The sequence below is a fragment of the Ranitomeya variabilis genome, chromosome 2 (genome assembly GCF_051348905.1).
Source record: "Ranitomeya variabilis isolate aRanVar5 chromosome 2, aRanVar5.hap1, whole genome shotgun sequence".
NCBI classification, from domain to species: Eukaryota; Metazoa; Chordata; class Amphibia; order Anura; family Dendrobatidae; genus Ranitomeya; species Ranitomeya variabilis.
Genome location: NC_135233.1, coordinates 116,238,115 through 116,257,137, shown reverse-complemented (window position 1 = coordinate 116,257,137; position 19,023 = coordinate 116,238,115). Strand labels below are relative to the sequence as shown.

Below are 19,023 nucleotides of genomic sequence, written 5' to 3'. Positions count from 1 at the left end.
ACAGCCACACCAGGTCCCCAACACAAAGACGAGGACCAATACGCCGATGACGATTAGTGAACTGTTGAGTCTTCTCCTGGGACAACTTTAGATTGTCCACAACCTGTCCCCAAATCCGATGCATCCTATCAACCACAGCATCCACTCCAGGACAATCCGAAGACTCCAATTGACCGGACGAAAACCGAGGGTGAAACCCTGAATTACAAAAAAATGGAGAAACCAAAGTAGCAGAACTGGCCCGATTGTTAAGGGCAAACTCTGCCAACGGCAAAAAGTCAAGCCAATCATCCTGATCAGCGGACACAAAACACCTCAAGTAAGTCTCCAAGGTCTGATTAGTACGCTCAGTCTGGCCATTAGTCTGAGGATGGAATGCAGACGAAAAAGACAAATCGATACCCATCCTGGCACAGAACGTCCGCCAAAATCTAGACACAAACTGAGTACCCCTGTCAGACACTATATTCTCAGGAATACCATGCAAACGCACCACATTCTGAAAAAATAGAGGAACCAACTCAGAGGAGGAGGGCAATTTGGGTAAAGGTACCAAATGAACCATCTTAGAAAAACGGTCACAAATCACCCAGATGACAGACATCCTACGAGAAACCGGAAGGTCAGAAATAAAGTCCATAGAGATGTGCGTCCAAGGCCTCTTAGGAATAGGCAAGGGCAACAACAACCCACTGGCCCTAGAACAGCAGGGCTTGGCCCGAGCACAAACATCACAAGACTGCACAAACATGCGCACATCTCGAGACAAAGAAGGCCACCAGAAGGACCTAGACACCAAATCCCTGGTGCCAAAAATTCCAGGATGACCTGTCAACGCGGAAGAATGAACCTCCGAGATAACTCTACTGGTCCAATCATCAGGGACAAACAGTCTACCAGGCGGACAGCGATCAGGCCTATCCACCTGAAACTCCTGCAAAGAACGCCGCAGGTCTGGGGAGACAGCTGACAATATCACCCCATCCTTCAGGATGCCGGTAGGTTCGGAATCACCAGGCGAGTCAGGCTCAAAACTCCTAGAGAGGGCATCCGCCTTCACATTCTTGGACCCAGGCAGATATGACACCACAAAGTTAAATCGGGAGAAAAACAACGACCAGCGCGCCTGTCTAGGATTCAGACGCCTGGCCGACTCAAGATAAATTAGATTCTTGTGGTCAGTGAGGACCACCACCTGGTGTCTAGCACCCTCAAGCCAATGACGCCACTCCTCAAACGCCCACTTCATGGCCAGAAGTTCCCGATTTCCCACATCATAATTTCGCTCAGCGGGCGAAAACTTTCGGGAGAAAAACGCACAAGGTCTCATTACTGAGCAGTCAGGATCTTTCTGCGACAAAACTGCACCTGCTCCGATCTCCGAAGCATCCACCTCAACCTGGAACGGAAGTAACACATCAGGTTGGCGCAACACAGGAGCGGAAGAAAAGCGGCGCTTAAGCTCTTGAAAGGCCTCCACAGCCGCAGAGGACCAATTAGCAACATCAGCACCCTTTTTGGTCAAATCAGTCAAAGGTTTAGCAATGGCAGAAAAACCCGCTATAAATCGGCGATAGAAATTAGCAAAACCCAAGAACTTCTGCAGACTCTTCAAAGAAGTAGGTTGCATCCAATCACAAATAGCCTGGACCTTGACAGGGTCCATCTCCATAGATGAAGGGGAAAAAATATATCCCAAAAAGGAAATTCTCTGAACTCCAAAACTACACTTTGAGCCCTTTACAAAAAGAGAATTAGCTCGCAAAACCTGAAAAACTCTCCTGACCTGTTGAACGTGAGATTCCCAGTCCTCCGAAAAAACAAGAATATCATCCAAATACACAATCATAAACTTATCCAGATATTCACGGAAAATATCGTGCATAAAGGACTGAAAAACGGAAGGGGCATTTGCGAGACCGAAAGGCATTACCAAATACTCAAAATGGCCTTCAGGCGTATTAAATGCGGTCTTCCACTCATCCCCCTGCTTAATCCGCACCAAATTATACGCACCACGTAGATCGATCTTAGTGAACCACTTAGCCCCCTTTATACGAGCAAACAGATCAGTCAGTAAAGGTAACGGGTACTGGTATTTAACTGTAATCTTATTCAAAAGTCGATAGTCGATACAAGGTCTCAATGAACCATCCTTTTTACCTACAAAGAAAAATCCTGCCCCTAGTGGAGACAACGAGGGGCGAATATGACCCTTTTCCAAGGATTCTCTGATATACTCCCGCATAGCAGTATGTTCGGGCACAGACAAATTAAACAAGCGACCCTTAGGAAACTTACTACCGGGGATCAATTCAATAGCGCAGTCACACTCTCTGTGGGGAGGGAGAGAATCAACTTTAGGCTCTTGAAAGACATCATAAAAATCTGACAGAAATGCTGGGATCTCAGAGGGAGTAGATGAAGAAATAGGAACCAAAGGTGCATCCCCATGAATACCCCGACATCCCCAGCTCAACACAGACATAGATTTCCAGTCCAAGACGGGATTATGAATCTGTAACCATGGTAATCCAAGCACTAAGACATCATGTAGGTTATATAATACAAGGAAACGAATAATCTCCTGATGGTCTGGGGTAAGACGCATAGTCACTTGTGTCCAATATTGTGGTTTATTGCTAGCCAAAGGTGTAGAATCAATACCCTTCAGGGGAATAGAAACTTCCAACGGCTCCAAATCAAACCCACAACGCTTGGCAAAGGACCAATCCATGAGACTCAGAGCGGCGCCAGAATCCACATAAGCATTCACAGTAACAGATGATAAAGTACAAATCAATGTCACGGACAAAAGAAATTTTGACTGCAAGGTACCTGTAGAAAAAGATTTATCAACCTTTTTATCAACCTTATTTATACGTTTAGAGCATGCTGATATAACATGAGCTGGATCACCACAGTAGAAGCACAATCCATTTTTGCGCCTGTAATTTTGACGTTCGCCTCTAGACAAAACACGATCGCATTGCATATGCTCTAATGCCTTTTCAGAGGTCACCGCCAAATGGTGCACAGGTCTTTGCTCAGAAGACACCGCCATATGGTGCACAGGTTTTTGCTCAGAAGATACCGCCATATGGTGCACAGATTTTTCCTCAGAAGACCCCGCCATATGGTGCACAGATTTGCGCTCCCGCAAACGCCGATCAATCTGGATAGCCAATTTCATGGCATCATTCAGACCTGTAGGCACAGGGAACCCCACCATGACATCCTTCACGGCATCAGAGAGACCTTCTCTGAAATTAGCTGCTAAAGCGCACTCATTCCATCTAGTAAGCACCGACCATTTACGGAATTTCTGGCAGTATATCTCAGCTTCATCTTGCCCTTGGGAAAGAGCTATCAAGGCTTTCTCAGCCAAAATCTCCAAATTAGGCTCTTCATAAAGCAACCCCAAAGCCTGAAAAAACGCATCTACATTTAACAACGCAGGATCCCCTGGCGATAATGCAAATGCCCAACTTTGTGGGTCGCCGCGCAGTAGAGAGATAACAATTTTAACTTGTTGAGTATGATCACCAGCAGAGTGAGATCTCAGAGACAAAAACAATTTGCAATTTTCCCTGAAACTCAAAAACCGGGATCTGTCTCCGGTAAAGTATTCAGGCAGAGGAATCTTAGGTTCAGACATTGGAGCACGTATAACAAAATCTTGTAGGTTCTGTACTTTTGTCGCAAGGTTATTCAAACCTGCAACTAAACTCTGTGAATCCATGATTCAAATGGGTGTAACCCAAGCATTCAGAGGTTAAGAGGAGAGGAGAAAAAAAAAAAAGGCTGAAGACTGCAATTTAAGCAAGGAATACAAATGAGCAAACTAAGGTGCACTTTCAAACACAGAAAAAAAAAAAACCTTTTCTCCTCCTTCCTGCTTTAGTGCATATTTTAACACATAGATTTTTTACAGGCCGGCCAAACTGTTATGGTTACCCCAATGACCAGGGGAATAAAAATACAAAACGGACTAGCTCTCGGGTGATGGAAACTAAGGTCGACCGTGACCTGAACCTGACCCAACACTTACAGTAGCCGGGGGATGTACCTACGATGCCCTAGACACCACGCGCCAGCCGGAGATCTAACTACCCCTATAAGAGGAATATACAGGCCTGCCTTACCTCCAGTGAGGAACCCCAAAAGATGATAGTAGGCCCCCACAGATATTGACGGTGAGTTCAGAGGAAATAACATACGTAGGATGAACAGCAGATTTAGCACAGTGAGGTCCGCTTACTAGATAGCAGAAGGACAGGAAAGTGTTACTTCACGGTCAACCTAAAAACACTATTCAAAAACACCATCCAGAAACTACTTTAAACTCCAGTGACAACTCATGCCACTGGAGTAGTAATTTTCTGTCCACAAGAGCTTCCAGCACTGAAAGGTCACATTGCAGATAGCTGGACAAAAATAGCAAAACAAGAAACAAAATTCAACTTAGCTGAACTGGGACTTGAAGCAGGTGAATGCAACAGAATGCTACTAGCACATTGATGGCCGGCATATGACTAACAGCCAAGCAGCCTTAAATAGGAAACTCCCCTAGAGGGTGGCGACAGGTAATCAGAGATGGAAGAAGGCACATAAGAGACACTACCATAACAAACCACCGGGGGAGCCCACAAACCGAATTCACAACAGTACAGCCCACAGAGAGCTATATACAGCCCACAGCAGTATACAGCACAGAGCACAGCCCACAGAGAACTATATACAGCCCACAGTAGTATACAGCACAGAGCACAGCCCACAGAGAACTATATACAGCCCACAGCAGTATACAGCACAGAGCACAGCCCACAGAGAACTATATACAGCCCACAGCAGTATACAGCACAGAGCACAGCCCACAGAGAACTATATACAGCCCACAGTAGTATACAGCACAGAGCACAGCCCACAGAGAACTATATACAGCCCACAGTAGTATACAGCACAGAGCACAGCCCACAGAGAACTATATACAGCCCACAGTAGTATACAGCACAGAGCACAGCCCACAGAGAACTATATACAGCCCACAGCAGTATACAGCACAGAGCACAGCCCACAGAGAACTATATACAGCCCACAGCAGTATACAGCACAGAGCACAGCCCACAGAGAACTATATACAGCCCACAGCAGTATACAGCACAGAGCACAGCCCACAGAGAACTATATACAGCCCACAGCAGTATACAGCACAGAGCACAGCCCACAGAGAACTATATACAGCCCACAGTAGTATACAGCACAGAGCACAGCCCACAGAGAACTATATATAGCACAGAGCACACAGTAGTATACAGCACAGAGCACAGCCCACAGAGAGCTATATACAGCCCACAGCAGTATACAGCACAGAGCACAGCCCACAGAGAACTATATACAGCCCACAGCAGTATACAGCACAGAGCACAGCCCACAGAGAACTATATACAGCCCACAGTAGTATACAGCACAGAGCACAGCCCACAGAGAACTATATACAGCCCACAGCAGTATACAGCACAGAGCACAGCCCACAGAGAACTATATACAGCCCACAGCAGTATACAGCACAGAGCACAGCCCACAGAGAACTATATACAGCCCACAGCAGTATACAGCACAGAGCACAGCCCACAGAGAACTATATACAGCCCACATCTCTTCTCTTCCTCCCCTCACCTCCTCCGAGAATGGCCCCACAGTCCAGAAAAAAAAAACTCTCCTCACCTCTCCTCGTGCCCAGCGTTGCTTCCTGGTTCCTGCTCCTGTCTCAGCAGCTGCAGTCTGCCCGGGACACAGCAGGTGCGCGATGATATGACATCATCGCGCACCCGCAGTGTCAGAGGCAGAGCGGGGAATGATGGGAGAGGAGCGTCTGTAGACGCTCTCTCCTCCATCATTGCATTCAACTGTACCGGCGTCTATACGCCGGTATAGTTGAATGCGACGGCGGGGGCGGCGGATTGAGCGGCCCACCACTGGCACCGGCCCTTCTGGCATTTGCCAGAAGTGCCCTATGGCCAGTCCGGCCCTGACTATAGGTCACATTAGTAATGCACTACAGGACACACTAGTAATGTACTACAAGTCAAACTAGTAATGCACTACAGGTCACACTAGTAATGCACTACAGGTCACACTAGTAATATACTACAAGTCACACTAGTAATGCGCTACAGGACACACTAGCACACTAGTAATGCGCTATAGGTCGCACTAGCAATGCACTACAGGTCGCAGTAATGTACTACAGGACACACACTAGTAATGCACTACAGGTCCTACTAGTAACGCACTACAGGTCACACGTAATGTATTACAGGTCACATTAGTAATGCTCTACAGGTCACACTAGTAATGCCGTACAGGACTCACTAGTAATGTACTACAGGTCACACTAGTAATGCAGTATAGGTCACACTAGTAATGCACTACAGGTCACACTAGTAATATACTACAGGTCACACTAGTAATGCACTTCAGGTCACACTAGTAATGTACTAGATGACACGGCAATGTACTACAGGTTACACTGGGAATGTACTACAGGATGCAGCAGCTCCACGATAAAGGTGACGGCGGCAATACATGTGCAAAATGCAGATGAAATGGCCATTCACACACTGACCTTTCATTGAGGGGGTGATTGACTAGTAAATGCACACAGATAAGACTTGTATAGGGCGCTGGTCACACACAGGTAGTGCACAGTGTCTGGCTTACAGCCTATAAGTAACGCCCAGTCTAATAGATCCGGTGGACTGCCCAGCACCATGTAAGGCCCCCTTCTTCACATGTCAATGTTTGCAGTACATATTGCATCATTTTTCACTCGTACCAGATGCACATACAAACGCTCACTCATTATAATCTATGGGGCTGCTCACACATCTGTGTGGGGTTTCCACTGTTTAGGCACATCAGGGGCTCTCCAAATAGGACATGGTGTCTGCTAATTATGCTAGCAAATTTTACATTCAAAAAGTTAAATTTCTCTCCTTTCCTTCCAAGCCCTGCCGTGCGCCCAAACAGTGGTTTTAACCCACATATGGGCTATCAACGTACTCAGGAGAAATTGTAAAACATTGCATGGCCCATTTTCTCCTGTTACCCTTGTGAAAGTTAAAAAAATTAGGTCTAAAGGAACATTATTGTGAAAGAAAAGTAAATGTTTATATTTTCCTTGCACAGTCCATTAATTTCTGTGAAGCACCTGAAGGGTTAATAAACTTCTTGAATGTGGTTTTGAGCACCTTTGAGGGGTGCAGTTTTTAGAATGGTGTCAGTTTGGGGTATTTTCTGTTATATGGACCCCTCAAAGTCACTTCAAATGTAATGCGGTCCCTAAAATAAATGATTTTGCCAATTTTGATGTAAAAATGAGAAATCTCTGGTCAACTTTTAACCCTTAGAACTTCCTAACAAAAACAATTATGTTTCCAAAATTGTGCTGACATGTGGGACATGTTATTTAGTAACTATTTTGTGTGACATGTCTCTCTGATTTAAGTGCATACAAATTAAAAGTGTCCAATTTTCAGTTTTTTCACAAATAAACGCAAGTCATATCAAAGAAATGTTTCCATTATCATGAAGTACAATATCACAAGAAAACAATGTCAGAATCAGTGGGATCCGTTGAATCATTCCAGAGTTATAACCTCATAAAGTGACAGTGGTCAGAATTGTAAAAATTGAAATGGTCAGGAAGGTGAAAACAGGCCCAGGAGTGAAGGGGTTAAAGTAGATGTCCACTACCAGGGCCGGACTGGCCATCGGGCACTTCTGGCAAATGCCAGAAGGGCCGGTGCCAGTAGTGGGCCGCTCGATCCGCCTCCCCCCGCCCCCGCCGTCGCATTCAACTATACCGGCGTATAGACGCCGGTACAGTTGAATTCAATGATGGAGGAGAGCGTCTACAGACGCTCCTCTCCCATCATTCCCCGCTCTGCCTCTGACACTGCGGGTGCGCGATGACGTCATATCATCGCGCACCTGCTGTGTCCCGGGCAGACTGCACGCTGCTGAGACAGAGACAGGAGCAGGAAGGCGGAAGCAACGCTGGCAAGAGGAGAGGTGAGGAGAGTTTTTTTTTTTTCTGGACTGTGGGGCCATTCTCGGAGGAGGTGAGGGGAGGGGGTGGAGGAAGAGAAGAGATGTGGGCTGTGCTCTGTGCTGTATACTACTGTGCTATATATAGTACTCTGTGGCTGTGCTCTGTGCTGTATACTACTGTGGGCTGTATATAGTACTCTGTGTGGCTGTGCTCTGTGCTGTATACTACTGTGCTATATATAGTACTCTGTGGGCTGTGCTCTGTGCTGTATACCACTGTGGGCTGTATATAGTTCTCTGTGGGCTGTGCTCTGTGCTGTATACTACTGTGCTATATATAGTACTCTGTGGCTGTGCTCTGTGCTGTATACTACTGGGCTGTATATAGTTCTCTGTGGGCTGTGCTCTGTGCTGTATACTACTGTGGGCTGTATATAGTTCTCTGTGGGCTGTGCTCTGTGCTGTATACTACTGTGCTATATATAGTACTCTGTGGCTGTGCTCTGTGCTGTATACTACTGTGGGCTGTATATAGTTCTCTGTGGGCTGTGCTCTGTGCTGTATACCACTGTGGGCTGTATATAGTTCTCTGTGGGCTGTGCTCTGTGCTGTATACTACTGTGGGCTGTATATAGTTCTCTGTCGGCTGTGCTCTGTGCTGTATACCACTGTGGGCTGTATATAGTACTCTGTGGCTGTGCTCTGTGCTGTATACCACTGTGGGCTGTATATAGTTCTCTGTGGGCTGTGCTCTGTGCTGTATACTACTGTGGGCTGTATATAGTTCTCTGTGGGCTGTGCTCTGTGCTGTATACCACTGTGGGCTGTATATAGTTCTCTGTGGGCTGTGCTCTGTGCTGTATACCACTGTGGGCTGTATATAGTTCTCTGTGGGCTGTGCTCTGTGCTGTATACTACTGTGGGCTGTATATAGTTCTCTGTGGGCTGTGCTCTGTGCTGTATACTACTGTGGGCTGTATATAGTTCTCTGTGGGCTGTGCTCTGTGCTGTATACTACTGTGGGCTGTATATAGTTCTCTGTGGGCTGTGCTCTGTGCTGTATACTACTGTGGGCTGTATATAGTTCTCTGTGGGCTGTGCTCTGTGCTGTATACTACTGTGGGCTGTATATAGTTCTCTGTGGGCTGTGCTCTGTGCTGTATACTACTGTGGGCTGTATATAGTTCTCTGTGGGCTGTGCTCTGTGCTGTATACTACTGTGGGCTGTATATAGTTCTCTGGGCTGTGCTCTGTGCTGTATACTACTGTGGGCTGTATATAGTTCTCTGGGCTGTGCTCTGTGCTGTATACCACTGTGGGCTGTATATAGTTCTCTGTGGGCTGTGCTCTGTGCTGTATACTACTGTGGGCTGTATATAGTTCTCTGTGGGCTGTGCTCTGTGCTGTATACCACTGTGGGCTGTATATAGTTCTCTGTGGGCTGTGCTCTGTGCTGTATACTACTGTGGGCTGTATATAGTTCTCTGTGGGCTGTGTTCCGTGCTGTATACTACTGTGTGCTATGTGCTATATATAGTACACTGTGGGCTGTGCTGTATGTAGTACTCCCTGGGCTGTGCTGTATATATAGTACTCTGTGGGCTGTGCTATATATAGTACTCTGTGGGCTGTGCTGTATATAGTACTCTGTGGGCTGTGCTGTATATAGTACTCTGTGGGCTGTGCTGTATATAGTACTCTGTGGGCTGTGCTGTATATATTGCTCTGTGGGCTGTGCTGTATATATTACTCTGTGGGCTGTGCTGTATATATTACTTTGTGGGCTGTGCTGTATATATTACTCTGTGGGCTGTGCTGTATATATTACTCTGTGGGCTGTGCTGTATACTACTGTGTGGACTGTGCTGTATACTTCTACGTGGGCTGTGCTGTATACTACTGTGTGGTCTGTGCTGTATACTACTGTGTGGTCTGTGCTGAATACTGCTCTGTGGGCTGTGTTATCTACTACACGGGCTGTGCTATAGTATGCAGGCTGTGCTGTATACTATGCGGTTTGTGCTATATAATATGCGGGCTTTGCTATATACTATGGGGAGTATATTATATTCTATACTATGGGGGGCTGCATTATATTCTATGGGGGGCTACATTATATATTATGGGGAGGTTGGCTGTATTATATTCTATGGGGGTTACATACTCTGGGGTGGCTGCATTATACTCTGGGGTGGCTGCATTATACTCTGTGGTTGGTGTATTATACTCTGGGGTGGCTGCATTATACTATATGTGGGCTGCATGATACTGTATCGAGGACTATGGGGAATACGTTATACTATATGAAGAACTATGGGGTGCATTATACTATGGGAAGTGAATTGTACTACATGGATGACTGTGGCGGTGCATTATACTATATGGAGCACTATGAGGAGTGTATTATGCTATATGGAGGACTATGAGGAGTGTATTATACTATGTTGAGGACTGAGCAGTGTATTTTAATATATGGAGGACTATAGGGAGTGTATTATACTATATGGAGGACTATAGAGCACATTATAATATATGGAGGACTATGGGGTGTATTTTACTAAACAAGTAAAATGCTGCATATTCAGATTGTTTTTGCTGGAACAAAAAGCCTTGTTGTCAGCAGCACATTGCCAGTGTAAACTGTAGATGTGCTGCTGAAAACATGATACTGTATGGTGATCTGTTAGTGATCGTTCTGTCCCATCATTATTCCTCAGCTGGTGGAAAGAGGCCGGGAAACAAGCGTTGAACAACTTCCATATTGTCGATCAAACTCATTTAGCGGCCTGAACTCAGCGCACGTAAATACAACAGAAAGGCTTCTGTGTGATGTGGAATATGTTAGCTTTTGGGGCCCCATTTTAAACTTTGCCTAGGGCCCCACTTTGCCTAAAACCGGCCCTGCCTACAAGTGTACAAAGATATTATACAGTCACCATGTGACAAGTGGGCCTGTGTAACTTCAAATGCCAGGGCTGAATTTTAGTCCCAGTCCGGCCCTGTCCACTACTATAAAACTTTTTACCAATGGGCCAAAGCTGGTGAAAAAGCAAAAAATATACCTCATCCATATGCATGTGCCGCTGGTCTGCTGGCTTTTTCTTCTGGTTAGCAACCAATCGACTGCAATACATTTTTTAAGAGAATGCGTTTTGTTGCAGATTTGTTACTTGCTGTATATAGAGAACACAATAGCACCTGCCCAACTTGAGAAATTTTAAACAGCAAGGGGTCAGTTCTTGAAGCTAATGTGATGGAAACAGGAAAAATGGGCAAATGTAGGGAATTTGACCAAAGGGTCAAATTGTGGTGACTAGACGACTGCTTAAGAGCATCTCAAAAACATCTTGGAGTGTCCCTGGTGTGCAGTGGTGGTACATTCCACCTATGATGTGGTGTGTCCCTGGTGTGCCGTGGTTAGTATGTTCCACTTATGATGTGGAGTGTCCCTGGTGTGCCGTGGTTAGTATGTTCCACTTATGATGTGGAGTGTCCCTGGTGTGCCGTGGTTAGTATGTTCCACTTATGATGTGGAGTGTCCCTGGTGTGCCGTGGTTAGTATGTTCCACTTATGATGTGGAGTGTCCCTGGTGTGCCGTGGTTAGTATGTTCCACTTATGATGTGGAGTGTCCCTGGTGTGCAGTGGTTAGTATGTTCCACTTATGATGTGGAGTGTCCCTGGTGTGCCGTGGTTAGTATGTTCCACTTATGATGTGGAGTGTCCGTGGTGTGTAGTGGTTAGTATGTTCCACTTATGATGTGGAGTATCCCTGGTGTGCCGTGGTTAGTATGTTCCACTTATGATGTGGAGTGTCCCTGGTGTGCCGTGGTTAGTATGTTCCACTTATGATGTGGAGTGTCCGTGGTGTGCCGTGGTTAGTATGTTCCACTTATGATGTGGAGTGTCCCTGGTGTGCCGTGGTTAGTATGTTCCACTTATGATGTGGAGTGTCCCTGGTGTGCCGTGGTTAGTATGTTCCACTTATGATGTGGAGTGTCCCTGGTGTGCAGTGGTTAGTATGTTCCACTTATGATGTGGAGTGTCCCTGGTGTGCCGTGGTTAGTATGTTCCACTTATGATGTGGAGTGTCCGTGGTGTGTAGTGGTTAGTATGTTCCACTTATGATGTGGAGTATCCCTGGTGTGCCGTGGTTAGTATGTTCCACTTATGATGTGGAGTGTCCCTGGTGTGCCGTGGTTAGTATGTTCCACTTATGATGTGGAGTGTCCGTGGTGTGCCGTGGTTAGTATGTTCCACTTATGATGTGGAGTGTCCGTGGTGTGTAGTGGTTAGTATGTTCCACTTATGATGTGGAGTGTCCCTGGTGTGCCGTGGTTAGTATGTTCCACTTATGATGTGGAGTGTCCCTGGTGTGCCGTGGTTAGTATGTTCCACTTATGATGTGGAGTGTCCCTGGTGTGCCGTGGTTAGTATGTTCCACTTGTGATGTGGAGTGTCCCTGGTGGGCAGTGGTTAGTATGTTCCACTTATGATGTGGAGTATCCCTGGTGTGCCGTGGTTAGTATGTTCCACTTATGATGTGGAGTATCCCTGGTGGGCAGTGGTTAGTATGTTCCACTTATGATGTGGAGTGTCCCTGGTGTGCCGTGGTTAGTATGTTCCACTTATGATGTGGAGTGTCCCTGGTGGGCAGTGGTTAGTATGTTCCACTTATGATGTGGAGTGTCCCTGGTGTGCAGTGGTTAGTATGTTCCACTTATGATGTGGAGTATCCCTGGTGTGCCGTGGTTAGTATGTTCCACTTATGATGTGGAGTGTCCCTGGTGTGCCGTGGTTAGTATGTTACACTTATGATGTGGAGTGTCCGTGGTGTGCCGTGGTTAGTATGTTCCACTTATGATGTGGAGTGTCCCTGGTGTGCCGTGGTTAGTATGTTCCACTTATGATGTGGAGTGTCCCTGGTGTGCCGTGGTTAGTATGTTCCACTTATGATGTGGAGTGTCCCTGGTGTGCCGTGGTTAGTATGTTCCACTTGTGATGTGGAGTGTCCCTGGTGGGCAGTGGTTAGTATGTTCCACTTATGATGTGGAGTATCCCTGGTGTGCCGTGGTTAGTATGTTCCACTTATGATGTGGAGTATCCCTGGTGGGCAGTGGTTAGTATGTTCCACTTATGATGTGGAGTGTCCCTGGTGTGCAGTGGTGGTACATGCCACCTATGATGTGGAGTATCCCTGGTGTGCCGTGGTTAGTATGTTCCACTTATGATGTGGAGTGTCCCTGGTGGGCAGTGGTTAGTATGTTCCACTTATGATGTGGAGTATCCCTGGTGTGCCGTGGTTAGTATGTTCCACCTATGATGTGGAGTGTCCGTGGTGTGCCGTGGTTAGTATGTTCCACTTATGATGTGGAGTATCCCTGGTGTGTATGAGGTGGAGTGTCAGTGGTGTGCCGTGGTTAGTATGTTCCACCTATGATGTGGAGTGTCCCTGGTGGGCAGTGGTTAGTATGTTCCACTTATGATGTGGAGTATCCCTGGTGTGCCGTGGTTAGTATGTTCCACCTATGATGTGGAGTGTCTGTGGTGTGCCGTGGTTAGTATGTTCCACCTATGATGTGGAGTATCCCTGGTGTGCCGTGGTTAGTATGTTCCACCTATGATGTGGAGTGTCCCTGGTGTGCTGTGGTTAGTATGTTCCACTTATGATGTGGAGTATCCCTGGTGTGTAGTAATTAGAATTTACCACCTACTATGCTCCTGTGTCTATCTCCAAATGGACATGTAAGCATCAGAAGTGGACCACAGAGAAATGGAAGTAGGTGACCCAGTCTGATCATGTGTTTTCTTTTACACCAGGTGGATGGCTCAGTGCGTATGTGTGACTTACCAGAGAAACAGGTGGAGGAATGCCATCTGCTGGAAGGGGTGCGATACTCTGTTCTGATAGGAAACATTGCAAACCAGCATTCATATAGATGTCTTTTTTGTCTGGTGCCACCTTTTTAAACTCTGTTGCCCCTTTATGCTAAAAATATTACCCCATGATTCTGACCTATTTCAGAAAAATAATGCACAGTTGCCACACTGCAAGGTTAAGGATCATTTAAAGAACATTATGAAAAATTCAAGGTCCTGATGTCACCTGACCCCGGAGATATAAAAAAATCAGATTGTGCTCGGCCCAGTGTTACTTTGGGGCAGTTCACATCTGCGATTATTTTCTCATGCCGATTCAGCAATAATGACAGCATGCTACGATTGCACCCAAGAATCGGATCGCACGCACCCATACTACGGGTCCGTGGAAAACGTCGCACTGTACTCGGATATCACCCGACTGCAGTGCGATTCCCACAGATGTCAGCAATGGAGGAGATGGAGAAATTGATTTGCCAAATATCAGATATCTGATATAACTGATCTTAGGTGGATAATATATTAAGCATCTCACATGACTGATGACTTTCTTTTATACCGGTTTGGGCTCTAGTTGTAGACACAGTGATGACAATATTGATGACATCCTTAAGATCATTAGTATTTGATCAATGGGGGTCTGACACCCGATGCTCCCACCATGCAGCTGTTTTTAGATCATGTGTTCACCAGTACACAGTGTACAGTCAGAATACCACAGCTTTGCACCATACACAGTGTAGTGGCCGTTCTGCGGTACTGCAGCTCGGCTCCCATTCACTTCAATAGGAGCTGTGGTGTCACTCCCAAACCTTACATTGTGTACTTCTGGTGGCCGATCTGATTAGTGAGGCTGCTGGGTTTCAGATCCCCACCAATCTCATACTGATGACATATCCTAAGAATAGATCAGCAAATCATAGTCCTGGATAATCCTTTTGAAGTTTACAATAAGAAAAATTATACAGACACCCCCCTGCAGGGGAAATGCCTCAGACAAGTCACCAGAGACACAGATGCCCTGATTCATCTAGTCTGATGATGTTCATGCTGGTGTTGATGAGGATGCATGATGAGGCAGATGCGCCTAATTCAGTAAGAGGCGCCTTGCCACATTCTTACTCCAGTCAGGGATAGGAGGGAGATTCCTGAGTAAAGAACGCCACAGCTCGAAATGCATTAGACCAGTTATGGCAACCCGTCCCAGTTCTCATCCCATTTTGGCAAAGCTGGACAAAACTGGTGTGAAAACGGCAAAAGTGGCTGCATTTTTGCAACACTCTGCGTTGCGCAAATTTTTTGTCACTTTTCAGGCTGCCGTCACACTAGCAGTATTTTACATCAGTATTTTACATCAGTATTTCTCAGCCAAAACCAGGAGTGGGTGATAAATACAGAAGTGGAGCATATGTTTCTATTATACTTTTCCTCTAATTGTTCCACTCCTGGTTTTGGCTACAAATACTGAGGTAAAATACTGACCAAATACTGATAGTGTGACGGCAGCCTCAAAGTGATATATGCTAGAATGAATCGCTTTGATGAATCAGGTCCATGGTCCCTGGCCACATTTTCAAAATATGATTTTCTCTGAAATATTCCTGTGTTTTTGAGTCAAACATACGTGTCTGCAGTAACAGTGTCCGATTCGTAGCGCGCGTGGCTCAGGCAGCATGAATCCGCAGACAGGTTCAATTTTACAATTATTCTAAAACTCTGCTGATTTGTGATAAAACTGCACTTTGGGGACTTTTGGGGATTATTTGTCTTGAGTCAGTGATGCACCATGGCCTGGATGAGTGTTCCCTTAGGGTATGTGCACACGCTGCGGATTTTGCTGCGGATCCACGGCGGATTTGACGCTGTGGATCCGCAGCAGTTTTCCCAAAGTTTACAGTACCATGTAAACCTATGGGAAAAAAAACGCTGTGCACATGCTGCGGAAAAATCAGCGCGGAAACGCAGCGGATTATTTTCCGCAGCATGTCAATTCTTTCTGTGGATTCTGCAGCGGTTTTCAACCAGCACCAATAGGAAAGTGCAGTTAAAAACCCGCAGAGGAATCCGCAGAAGAAACTGCGAGAAAATCCGCAGTGAAAACCGCAGTGGTTTTGCACTGTGGATTTTCCAAATCCGCTGCGGAAAAATCCGCAGCAGAATCCGCAACGTGTGCACATGCCCTTAGGTGGTTTTATACATAGGGATTTGGGGTTTTTTTTAGAATAAATGCTGCCTATTTTAAGGTATACCTAATGTTTTTATGTGGACAAAAATGATTGCATCACCTCTATATCAATGCATTCATATTTTTCATTCAGTTCATTTGCCACCTTTGTATAAAATCTAGCAACCAGCCATGCCATCTACTGTTGCCTTGTTCTGACAGGCGTACTTCATGGCCCATACATGGACCGCAGTGGCCAGACGGACAACAGGTCTCCCATCTCATACTTGCAGCCTCCAAGGCTGTCCAGATCAGGAGACATGCAGTCAGTCTGAGTTCTGCCGTCCATATAGAGTATGGACCGTGAAATACTCCAATGCGAACCCGGTCTTACTAACATTTGTGAATGAACAGGTCATCATTCAATTTGAGCCTGGTAATAGGATGCCACCATTGTAACAAGAATGTTTGTGAAATCAATTGCGCATGGTATTATTGAAAAGTGGAAGTGTTTAGGAACCACAGCGGCTAACCTGCTGACTCAATAAATGCTGAGCGCAAAACCTTAACTTCAGCACAAAAATGGTGCACCGAGAGCTTCATAGCATTGGTTACCATGGTCAAGCAGATGCATGCAAGTCTCACATCACCTAGCACAATACTAGTGTGTATTGTAATGGTGTGAAGCATACAGCCACTGGACGTCAGAGCTGTGGAAACATGTTTTCTGGAGTGACACATCACACTTCTCTAGCTGGCATTCTGATGGACAAGTCTGGGTTTGCCGAATGCCAGCAGACCGTTACTTACCTGCATTGTGCCAACTGCAAAAGTTTGGGGGGACTGTGCTCTTCCATACAGCAGGATCCCCCATCTTATGGGTGGCAGATGCCATTGTATGGTGTCCATTAAATGTGTACGTCAGTAGTTTTCTCAACAAATGTGTAAATCTGAAGCAAAAAATAAATAAAAAATACAATTTGATTTTTTGTTTTATTCTTTTAAAACAATCCTGCTCTTGGCCTTTTCTTTGAACATCAGGGACCATCCTTTGGGCTCTTTCAGATGAGCATTTTAATTGGACGAGTGTTATCTGTGGTTTTGACGGATAGCACTTCTAACCATGTTATTCTATGGGGCCGTGCACAAGTCTGATTTTTTTCTTCGGACCGAGCAGTCTAAGGAAAAAAGTTGAGACATGCATGATTTCCCTCCTAGAATTGGATGGCATTTGGCCATTCATGTCTATGGATCGTGAAAAAAAATGAAACCACACTCGATCTAATTTTCACAGATTAACATAATGGAGTTATGTTACTTTTTCTCTCCACCTCAGGACCCCACAATGATCAGCTTCTGATTATCATAATTTTCTCGTATGAAGAGTAAACAGTTTACTGCAGCAGTCGGCTGGAGATCGGAACACAATGCACGGACTGACCGCGGCTCTCCTGACCTGAGCGTAACAGCTGCATAGAAATATATAAAGCTGTCACACTTGGGTGGGTAGAGCTGCCGGCCAGTCCGAGCACTGCGTTCCGATCTCGCTCAGAGCTGTCACACTTGGGTGGGGAGAGCTGCCGGCCAGTCCGAGCACTGCGTTCCGATCTCGCTCAGAGCTGTCACACTTGGGTGGGGAGAGCTGCCGGCCAGTCCGAGCACTGCGTTCCGATCTCGCTCAGACTAGTACAGCCGTCTGATGTGCCCATAGTTGTAGCAAGTAAAAGGATTTTGTATGAATGCATCCAATTTATGGAAAATGAATCAGATGCAAAGATCATAATTCCAGGAATGGTTGTGTAAGCTCAGGACTCTGCTACAATATATTGTCCGCACTTCGGGACAATAAATGGGCTTAGGTTACACCGTAGTGTGAAATTACATATAACATAGTCTAATCGGGTTGCGTAAAATCGCAGCTTCACACCCGTGGGATTTTTCTTTTAGATTATTTAGACGTTAATAATTGCAAATATTTTATATTATATTATTTAGATGGCATGTCATATTGCTGGGCCATCTTGTTCAACATTTCACCATTAGACATGGCATGCACTGCACTAAGTCACCAGCCATACACAAGGTATTATTGCCTTTATGGTCACTTTATTAAGAAAAAACTAATAGTTTAGGAAGAAGCAAGTAGTATGAAGCATGTCCTCTGGGGGTGTGAGAGCCTGTGGTGGAATACCATAGCCTGGCAGCAGGGGGCAGCCTCAGCTTCTGTACAAACCCCCCAATCCAGCAGGGATGGCAGCTCTGGAGGAGGAGGAGGAGGAGGAGAAGGTGTCATATAACCGTTGTATCAAGTCTCCTGTGATGGTGATGCTGGAGGAAGATGAGGAGGAGGAGAGGCTGAGTGTTCGGCCTCCATGCTGACTCCCCCTTCCACTCTCCAGCAATCATCTGGAGGAGGAGCAAGCACTGGAAAAGAGACTTCCAAGTCCCAACATAAAGTCCTATAGCAACTGTGTGCAAAGTGTGCGCCCATGTCTCCTGGGATGAGGATGTCCTGCAGGCAGAGCCCTGAGCTCCAGCACTGACTATGAGAAGGAGCAGGTAGGAGCAGATCCCTTGTCCTTACTGTTTCTCCTTCCCTGCTCCACAAGGCTGGTCAGGATGGAGAGACCACCGCCGGATGTGAAGCCTAGCCAGATGCCACCTGCATGCAGTGCGCACTCACTAATCAGCTGTGGGGGGCACTTCCTTTAGGCATTGTAGTATTTATATGGTAACTTGTCACAGTTTTCAGTGTTTGTACAACAATGGGCTCCTAACAGTAACATGCTGCTCTAATAATCCCAATATTGTGCTAGTGTTAGGTCTGGTGTAATGTTTTGGCAGGCTACAGCTGAGGGTGAGGGGCTATCCTCCTGCTCCCATGCTGATGTTTGCTCTCAAAGGGATGTTCCCTGGAATATCCCT

General features: G+C 46.0%; 1 protein-coding gene across 2 annotated transcripts in view; it reads left to right on the top strand.

Annotated features, from left to right (window-relative positions):
• The first annotated feature begins 18,380 nt into the window (after positions 1-18,380).
• The window catches only part of NINL (ninein like), a 145,635-nt gene continuing 144,992 nt past the window's right edge, over positions 18,381-19,023 (top strand). The window contains exon 1 of one of the 2 annotated variants that reach the window (XM_077282853.1): positions 18,381-18,657. The gene's annotated coding sequence lies outside the window, so the exon portion shown is untranslated. The remainder of the gene's footprint in view (positions 18,658-19,023) is intronic. The other variant, XM_077282852.1, reaches the window with a different exon arrangement.